Source organism: Fukomys damarensis, unplaced genomic scaffold, assembly GCF_012274545.1.
Source record: "Fukomys damarensis isolate Sample0158 unplaced genomic scaffold, DMR_v1.0_HiC HiC_scaffold_33, whole genome shotgun sequence".
Classification (NCBI taxonomy): Eukaryota; Metazoa; Chordata; class Mammalia; order Rodentia; family Bathyergidae; genus Fukomys; species Fukomys damarensis.
In genome coordinates, this window is record NW_022900945.1 from 41,427,050 (window position 1) to 41,434,955 (window position 7,906).

General features: G+C 47.2%; 1 protein-coding gene across 1 annotated transcript in view; it reads left to right on the forward strand.

Moving 5' to 3' along the window:
• The first annotated feature begins 17 nt into the window (after nt 1-17).
• The window catches only part of Slc6a17 (solute carrier family 6 member 17), a 42,411-nt gene continuing 34,522 nt past the window's right edge, over nt 18-7,906 (forward strand). Inside the window, exon 1 of the mRNA XM_010606013.3 lies at nt 18-40. The gene's annotated coding sequence lies outside the window, so the exon portion shown is untranslated. The remainder of the gene's footprint in view (nt 41-7,906) is intronic.

The following is a 7,906-nucleotide window of genomic DNA, read 5'->3' on the forward strand; positions in this document are numbered from 1 at the left end:
CTTCAGCTTCTGGGTCTCAGGAGGGCCCCGAACGCCGGAGGTAACCGGGCAAAGCTGTAGGGGCGAGAGCCCGCGGAGGGGCGGGTAGGAGGCCGGCCTGTCCCCCTCCCCTGGAGCTGCGCGCCCAGGGCGCAATTCCTCGGGGAAGCTCCTGCGCGGTTAGGGACCCCAGCCCCAGCCACTCGGCCTCAGGCCCGTGACCTTGACGGTAACATTGGCAAGAGAAGCAGAACGGTCACGTCGGAGATGAATATTTAATTTCCAGTCCTGATGCCCATCCTCGCCCAATTCGTAGCTAGAGAGGAGCCCTTCCTCCCTCCAGGGAGGCCCGCCTGGGAACGGAAAAGCGGAGATAGGGAACGTGCGTGGGGGTGCTGATCTGGAGCGGGCGCCGCCATCCCCGGAGAGAGAGAGGCCTCTAACCACATTTGTACCTGTGTGCGGTGCACTGAAGCGATGCTCCCCAGTAGGCCAGGGAGACCTGGTCCCCCAGGGGCGCGGCCGCTGTGGAAGGAAGCCTGGTGTTTCCTTTTAAAGCTCAAGCGTCCCTGTCAGGGCTCAGAAGTTCAGAAGTCCTGAGATCACCCAGCTTGCGAGACCCAGTCGCTGTGAAGTGGGCTTCTTTTAAAAATTTGGTCCCATTCCTCTTTAAGGGCAGCTATGAACAGGAGGCAGGAAAGATTGTGTTGGGGTTGTGGGGGAGTAGGATAGAGTAGAAAGATTTTCCTGAAACCACTGACCTTATTAACAGGAACTTCCAGGAACTGCAAAAAGCCTGTACTGTCTCCAAAAACATTCCACCAAAACTTTAGTGTCTAACTGTTAGGCTTTGCTGAGCATGCTAATTAATGTCTGAAGAACAAGGTCAGACTGGAGGTTAACAGCTAGGGCTATTTGTGCCTCACACCGTGCTTACGTTACCCCATGACCAGGTGAGATGGATCCATTCCCTGGTGAGGAAGGGCTTTGAGGTCACACTGGCTGTCCTTGGCCATGGCCCGTCTGTGGGGGCCATCAGAGGTTTTAGCTCCTCTGCTGGCTTTTTCTCTAATGGAGCAGCTGTGGCTAAGTACGTGGTTGAGTTTCAGCAAATCCCTGCAGCTCAGCCTGGAGGGTGACTCAGTGCAGGAGGCGAATCGTGCCCACTAGTTCTGATTGGAGTTTATTTGGCCTGAGTCACATGTAGAGTTGTGTGTCAGCTCTTATGAGTACAAGAGAGTTCTTTAGCAGGACACGTGAGCAGGAATGGCTTGAGCCCCAGGTGTGCCCAGGGGTGGGCAAGTCCTCAGAAGAGCTCAGGCTCCATGGCTGCCGCTGAGCTAGGGCTCTGACCCCATGGGGAAGGTGAGCAGGGCTGGGGGGGTAGTGTTGAAAGGGACTCTGGGGGAGGCTCTGTGATTGTGGTCACAGCTGGCCCAGTGCTCTGCTGTGTGCCAGCAGGGTGACCTTGGGCAAGTTGATTCACCTCTGGAGTCTCTGTTTCCTCAGTTAAAACAAGGATGAGGGTGGTAGCTTTTCTACAGCATTGTTTTCAGCCTACTGCTGGACACATAGCAGGTGCTCTTTAGATGTGAGCTCCCACCTTTCCCTTCTGGGCCTTAACCAGAGGCAGTCTTTTCTCTCCCAGCCCCTGCTCCTGAGCATGAGAGGGGCCATGGAGGCAAATGAAAATGGCAGGGCCTTCCATGTGATTAAGGACCCATAGCTCCCCTTCCTTCTAACCCTCAAGGCTCCCTTGTGAGACACTGATTTGGGTGCCCCGAGCAAGAACAAGGCCGATGTTGGGATGTGCTGGGTGGGCTGTGTGCCTGAGGCTACCTGCAGTAGCTCTGGGCTGAGACTCCAGTACAGACCTTGACTTCTTCGGATTGTTCATGACTGCAGCTTTGTACCAAGCTACAGCACCTGCCAGGTAGACTTCAGGGCTCCTTTCTCTTTGAACGGCTCTTGCCATCAACCCCTTCCCCATCCACCCTACCCACAGTTGTCTTGGAAGCTGCAAGAGAAAAATTCATGAGAGATGAGTTTGGCCTTTCTCAGAGAGGAAAGGGAAGGAAGGGCCTTTTACTTTCCAGAAGGATCCTGGCCCCCTGCTTCTTCTCTCTGTAATGTGTACGGACATGGGACTGAGCTAAGATGTGTGCACCTCAAAAGTGAAGGAAATAAGAGGATTCCCAATGCAGCAAGAAAGAGGCCATGCTGACCCATAGTATTAAACCAGCTACTGGAATTGTACATGGGATTTGCAGCCACCATTTACCTTCAAATCAGTGCCCTTCCCTAAGCATATTTCAAGGATGGTGGAGACAGAAATGAGAGCATTCCAGAGCAGCAGCTTCTTTCCCCTCATATTTCTTTCCCGCAGCATGACAGTTCATCCTTAATCCCTTCAAAATTGCCAAGATAAGCAGAAGAAGAGTATAAACAAAGGTAGAGTTTAGCTTTTTTCCTAGACAAGGTCTTGAAAGCCATTCCATGCTGGGATGCAAGAAATCTTTACAGCCAAACATCTGGAACATCAGGATGGCAACAAACCCTAGCATCCAAGCTCCTATGTCACCTTCCCCTAACCAATGTCCTAGGCTGCCAAAGGTCAGAAGCACAGGGTTGGATGGCTGGAGTACCCTCTAAGACCTGAGCACGACAGTGTTTTGTAGAGAAATGCCCCCTTTACATGCTTTTAGGGGGAGTGATTGCAGTTCTGGATTCTAGTAGCTCACACAGTACTTGGCATGCAGTGATAATATCATGTGTGTGTGTGTGTGTGTGTGTGTGTGTGTGTGTCTGTGTGTCTGTGCTGTGCTAAGTGCTTTATTTACAGAGCATCTTGTCTAATCTTCATTGCAATCCCTGGAGATAGATATTACTATCTGCAGTTTGTAGATATGGAATTTGAAGTCAGGGAGGTTAAGTAATTTGCTCAAGATCATACAGGTAGTGAGAGGCAACATGAAAGTTGCTACTCAGTTCTGTCAGATTCCAAATGTCATGCTCTTAATCACTGTGTGATATGTTTGTGTAATAACTTCTTAATAAAAGTTTCCTGACAAGTTAGGCATCTACCCAAATGTGGTCACCTAAACCTGTGGTTCCATTCTTTACTAGTGCCTTGAGAAAGGAAGAAATGGGCCTTTACCTATGGAAATTTGATAGAAAATGAACAGTCACAAACTTCCAAGGTTGGGGGAATATGGCATTTGGCTCCAGGTGGGTTAGAATTCAGAAAGAAATCCCAGGCTCCATATTGGGGCTTTATAGTCATCTTCCCTGCCTCTTTCTTCTGTACTCCTATTATCGTAGACTTCATTCCCTTGAAGTTGTCCAAATTAAAGATTGGTGCCTGTAATAGAAAGAAAAGAGCCAGAAAAGAGTTTGTGTTGCCCTGAGAATTTCTGCATCTGCAGAATTGAGGATGGCCAGCAGCTGATAAGGTCTGGTATGTCTAAGTTTCTTGCTGGACAGAAAGGGATTTGATGAGGCCCCAGAACCTACCACAAAATGGCTAACACTCCAAAATTTACAGTAGCTGCTGGCAAGGGCTGCTCAGAGGGGAGTGCTGCTGGCCTCCTAGTCTTGTCCCATGGAGACCCCTTTCTCCTCACTTCTATGGCTGTGCTGCTTATGTCCTTTGGTGTTGTGAGAAACCTGGCATTTGATTCCTTCTGCCTGCCTGTCTCCTCTCTCAGAAATTACCAACCCCAGAGGAACAGGCCCAAGCTGCTCTAGCCTGCCTGCCATCTCCAAACTACCAACTCAGTGAAGTTCCTGTAAATGAGGGTAGATAACCGGAATGTAAGCAACCATGTTCCCTAACCCTTAACAGACAAAGAGGAGTTCCCAGAAACCCTTGCTTCAGAGACAGCCATTTTGTAGATGTAGTCCTTTGGTAATTTTCTTTATCCCTTGTCCTGTGATTAAGTTTTTAATGAAAATATTTACCTATGGACAAATCCAATTATTAAAAATTTTATAATTAAATGTTTACTGTGTATAGAAAACTCACATGTGAGAACGTAAGCTCAGATGCAGTGTGAAGTACTGTACTAAATTATTCTCATGTTCAGAACCAGTATGTTTTTTAGGGAATAATTCTGGGTCAGGTGAGTCTAAGAATACCTGGGTCCCCAGTTTGGGAATTCAGGCTCAATGCCCTGTTTGTCCTGTGGCTTTAGTGCAGTGGGAGTAAGGCATGCTTAGGGCCAGAGGAACAAATGCCAGCCCCCAGGTCCTAGGGTTATCTCTTTGGCTGCATTTGTCTTGCTGACCTGCTGTGCTGCTTTCCAGAGCCTGCCTACCAGTTCATCTGAAGATAACAAGCTGATTCTTGCTCTATTCCATCATTTGTAATTACTGGTTTAATTAGAATTTCTGTTGGGTTCTATGCAATACTAATTTACCACCTGTCCTTTCATTTGCAAATAGAACTCATTGCTTCACACCCCTAAACCCTCCTTGTTGCATCTTTCTCTTTATTTATAAGACTCCTGAACTCCTGTGGTTTTAAATTCCATGCAAGCTGTACACAGGGCAAGAGTGCTGTTTGCTAAAGCTACCTTGCAAGATGTGTGAACATAACCCAGGGGGGCAAGTCCAGCAGGTGCCTCCAGGTGAGTATACGCTGCTGAGGTGGACCTTCTCTTCCAGAACATAAGGGAAGAAGAGCAGATGTTTCTGTGTGGATCAACCTGACAGTCGGCTCCCAGAATGGCCACTGGGCGCTGTCCACGGTTCTGCTACACTATTGGGCCATCTGCCTGCTAGTAATTTGGAGACTGCTTTAGATTCCTTGAAGGAATCTCCCCAAAATTTGCATTATGTCATTAGTTTTGGGAAAGGCTCTAGGTGAATGAGGAAGCTCCTGACCTCAGGAAGTAGTGGATGGTACTAGATGGGCTTGTCCCAGTGCTAACTTACGAAATAAGATAGGTGTGCATTTTGCAAGGCAGAGTGGTACATTAGAGAACCTCCTAACCAGTTCCACAGAGGGATGGCTGGTGGCTCAGAAATTATGATGCCTGGATCCCTCGAAGCACCTGAGATGGCCTAGAGTAGCGAAGCCTCCTGGGTGCGGCAGTTTACCCCAGTGTGCCACACAAGTACTAAAGTATTGTTTTCTTTCTGTGTCAAGACATGCAAAAGATCGGAAAGCACCAGTATATCAGAAAGAACATGGGCTAGAATTTGGTAGATCACAGTTTGAATCCCTGCTCTTGCATTCATAGCTGGGTAATCTTGTACATAATAGTTAGATTCTCTTAGCCTAGGTGTCTTCATCTGCAAGTGAGGATTACGTTTGATCTCAAGTTTTTGTGAGGATACATAATCTGTATACACATGGTAGGTCTTCACTGTGGCTTGCTCCCAAGAAGAGTGCTTTCCTCCCCAGTGCCCCACCAAAGCCACCCTGGAGGCTGGTGAGGAGATGAAAACTCTTGTTCTCAGAAAAGAGACATCATATGGAGACTGTAATTAAGAGTTTCTGATAACTATCCCTTCAAGTGCTCTTCAGCAGTCTGCTGGATAACCCAGGTAATTGGACACCCTTGGTTCCTTCTGTCTCTGAGACAAGAGAAAATAGCAGCTTCAAGAAATCTAGGGCAGAAGACTTGGTCAGGTGCTGTGTGGACCCTCTGTTACCACCTGAGTGCCCCCATGAATGAGAAAATAAAGGAGTGAAGTCTTTACTAATTGCCCCTGGACTTTTCCTTGGTTGTTTTAATTAAAATTTTTTTTTGGTCCTTTACCTGTCTGGGACCCTGTGTGCCTGTCACAACCCTGTGTGCCTTTCCCTCTCTCTTCACAACCTAATCCTCATCCAGCAGCCTGGCCCAGGTCACCATCATCTCCTCACTTTTTCAACTACAGACAGCTGGTGATTCCTTGAAAATTAGTTGGACCACATGAACCTCCGACTGAAAACCTCCACGATGTTCCCATTAGCCTGAAAAGAAAACCAAACTCCTTTATGTAGCCTTGAGTCCTGGACACCCGTTTGGGACACTAGTGCCTTCCCGTCTCAGACCTGCTATTTTCCTTGCTCAGGGTGCTCTAGGAATGTGGTTTTTCGTTCTGTTCCTTGCGTCTACCAAATATACTGATCCTGCCTAAGCACCTTGTACTTCCTATTTCCTCTGCCCTAAAAGCTTTCTTAGGTTATCCTTTTGTCACTCTACTCAATCACTGTGTCCTTATCAAGTGTGCCTCCTTACCCCCATCTGTTATAGCATCTCTGTCCTCATACTATGTTACATATAAATATTTACTTGATACATTTATAAGCGATATGGATACAGTATCTATCTGTAAATACATGATAGATTATCTACTTGTCTGATTTTTATTTTTCCCTCTACACTAGGATAGAAATTCCACAGTGCAGGAATATTGTTTGCTTTGCTGTCTGCTGTACTAGAACAGAGCCTGGCATAGAGTGTGCAGTAAATATTTGTTAAAGGAAGTGATGAGGAACAGATAGAGGGGGAAATAGAGAAAGGATTATTTAAAAACCCATATTTCAGCAGCGTCTCTAGTTTCCCCACACCTGAGCTGCTCTGTTATTTTACCATGTGGGTCTCTGGGAAAGTCTACAAGCTCTCTTGGTTTTAGCTTCCAGCCCAAGAGGGAAGTAGAAGTCATTGGAAGCTTTGAGCATCTGCATCCTTGCCAGCCCTCTGAGTCCTCGGGGTCCTGTTGCCTGTTCCAGGGCACTGTGGTACAGTGGATGAATGTGCTTGGATTTCTGGTGGAGCCCAATTCCCCCTGTCCTTGCCTGGAGGGGAAAGGTGGTGCTGGTTCATGGAGTGACCCTGAGGGCTTGGCCTCAGTCAGATACAACCCTCAGTTTGTCTCCTTTTGTACTCCTGGGGTACAAGGCATTATCCTCCTCTTCTCAGGCCTAGAAGTTAAAACCAAGAGAGCTGTATACTTTCCCAGAGACCCACCTGGTAAATGGCAGAATGGGCAAAAATTCAGGGTGGTGTTGTTGTTCTTTGTTTGTTTGTTTTTAGCTGCAAACCTCACGATGTCTCTGCAGTGGCGGCAAGGTTGAGAGTCAGATTGGAGAAAGACCGTGTCAGTGCAGAGCCAAGGGCCTCCACTTTTGAAACATTGTCTACAAATGAGTTACCTTAGTTTACCAATTCCGAAAGACATATTTTTATACGTTACCACATCTTAAAATCAAGATATGATGTACAATTAACAAGCATTTCAAAATGGCGGTTTGGGGGCTGAGGATGTAACCTAGTGGTAGAGCTCTTGCCTAGCATGTATCAGGCCCTTGCCCCATCGTCAGCAACCACTCTCTCCACACCAAGGAAGGTAGTCTGTGAAAGGTTAACCTATGTGCTGAAGATTTTCCATTGACCCTTTCTGATAAGTTCAAGAAAATGCCTGCGACAAAGAATCTGGAGTTCAATGAAATATAAGCAGTGAATCCCTCAGAATCTCTACTCCTTCATTTGTGAAGTGGGGATGAGAGTGGTAATTGTCTGCTGCGATTATTGGTAGAATTAAAGGAGGTCACAGCTGTAGGGTGCTTAGCACATTGGCTGCCACAGAGGTTAGACACAAAGCAGTGTGGTCTGTATGCTGTTGTCATTGTTGTGCTTGCTACACCCTGCTCTGCCAGAAGCTTCCCAGTAGCCCCCTCAGCACCTGAATTGTGTTACAAAAGCAAATGCACGGTGGGCAGGGGAGAGCACTGTGAAGGCCTTGCTTAAATACTGAGCATACTTCCCCGCTCACGTGAAACGGCAAAACAGAACCAAAAGATCTTGTTTGTAGGAGCCACACCCACATTTTCCAGTGCCAGTTCCTCCTCCTCTGGACCATCTGCCCATTTTTCCTGCTTCTTTTCCTTCTTCACTAGAAAAAAAAAAAAAAAAAAAACAAAATATTGACAACA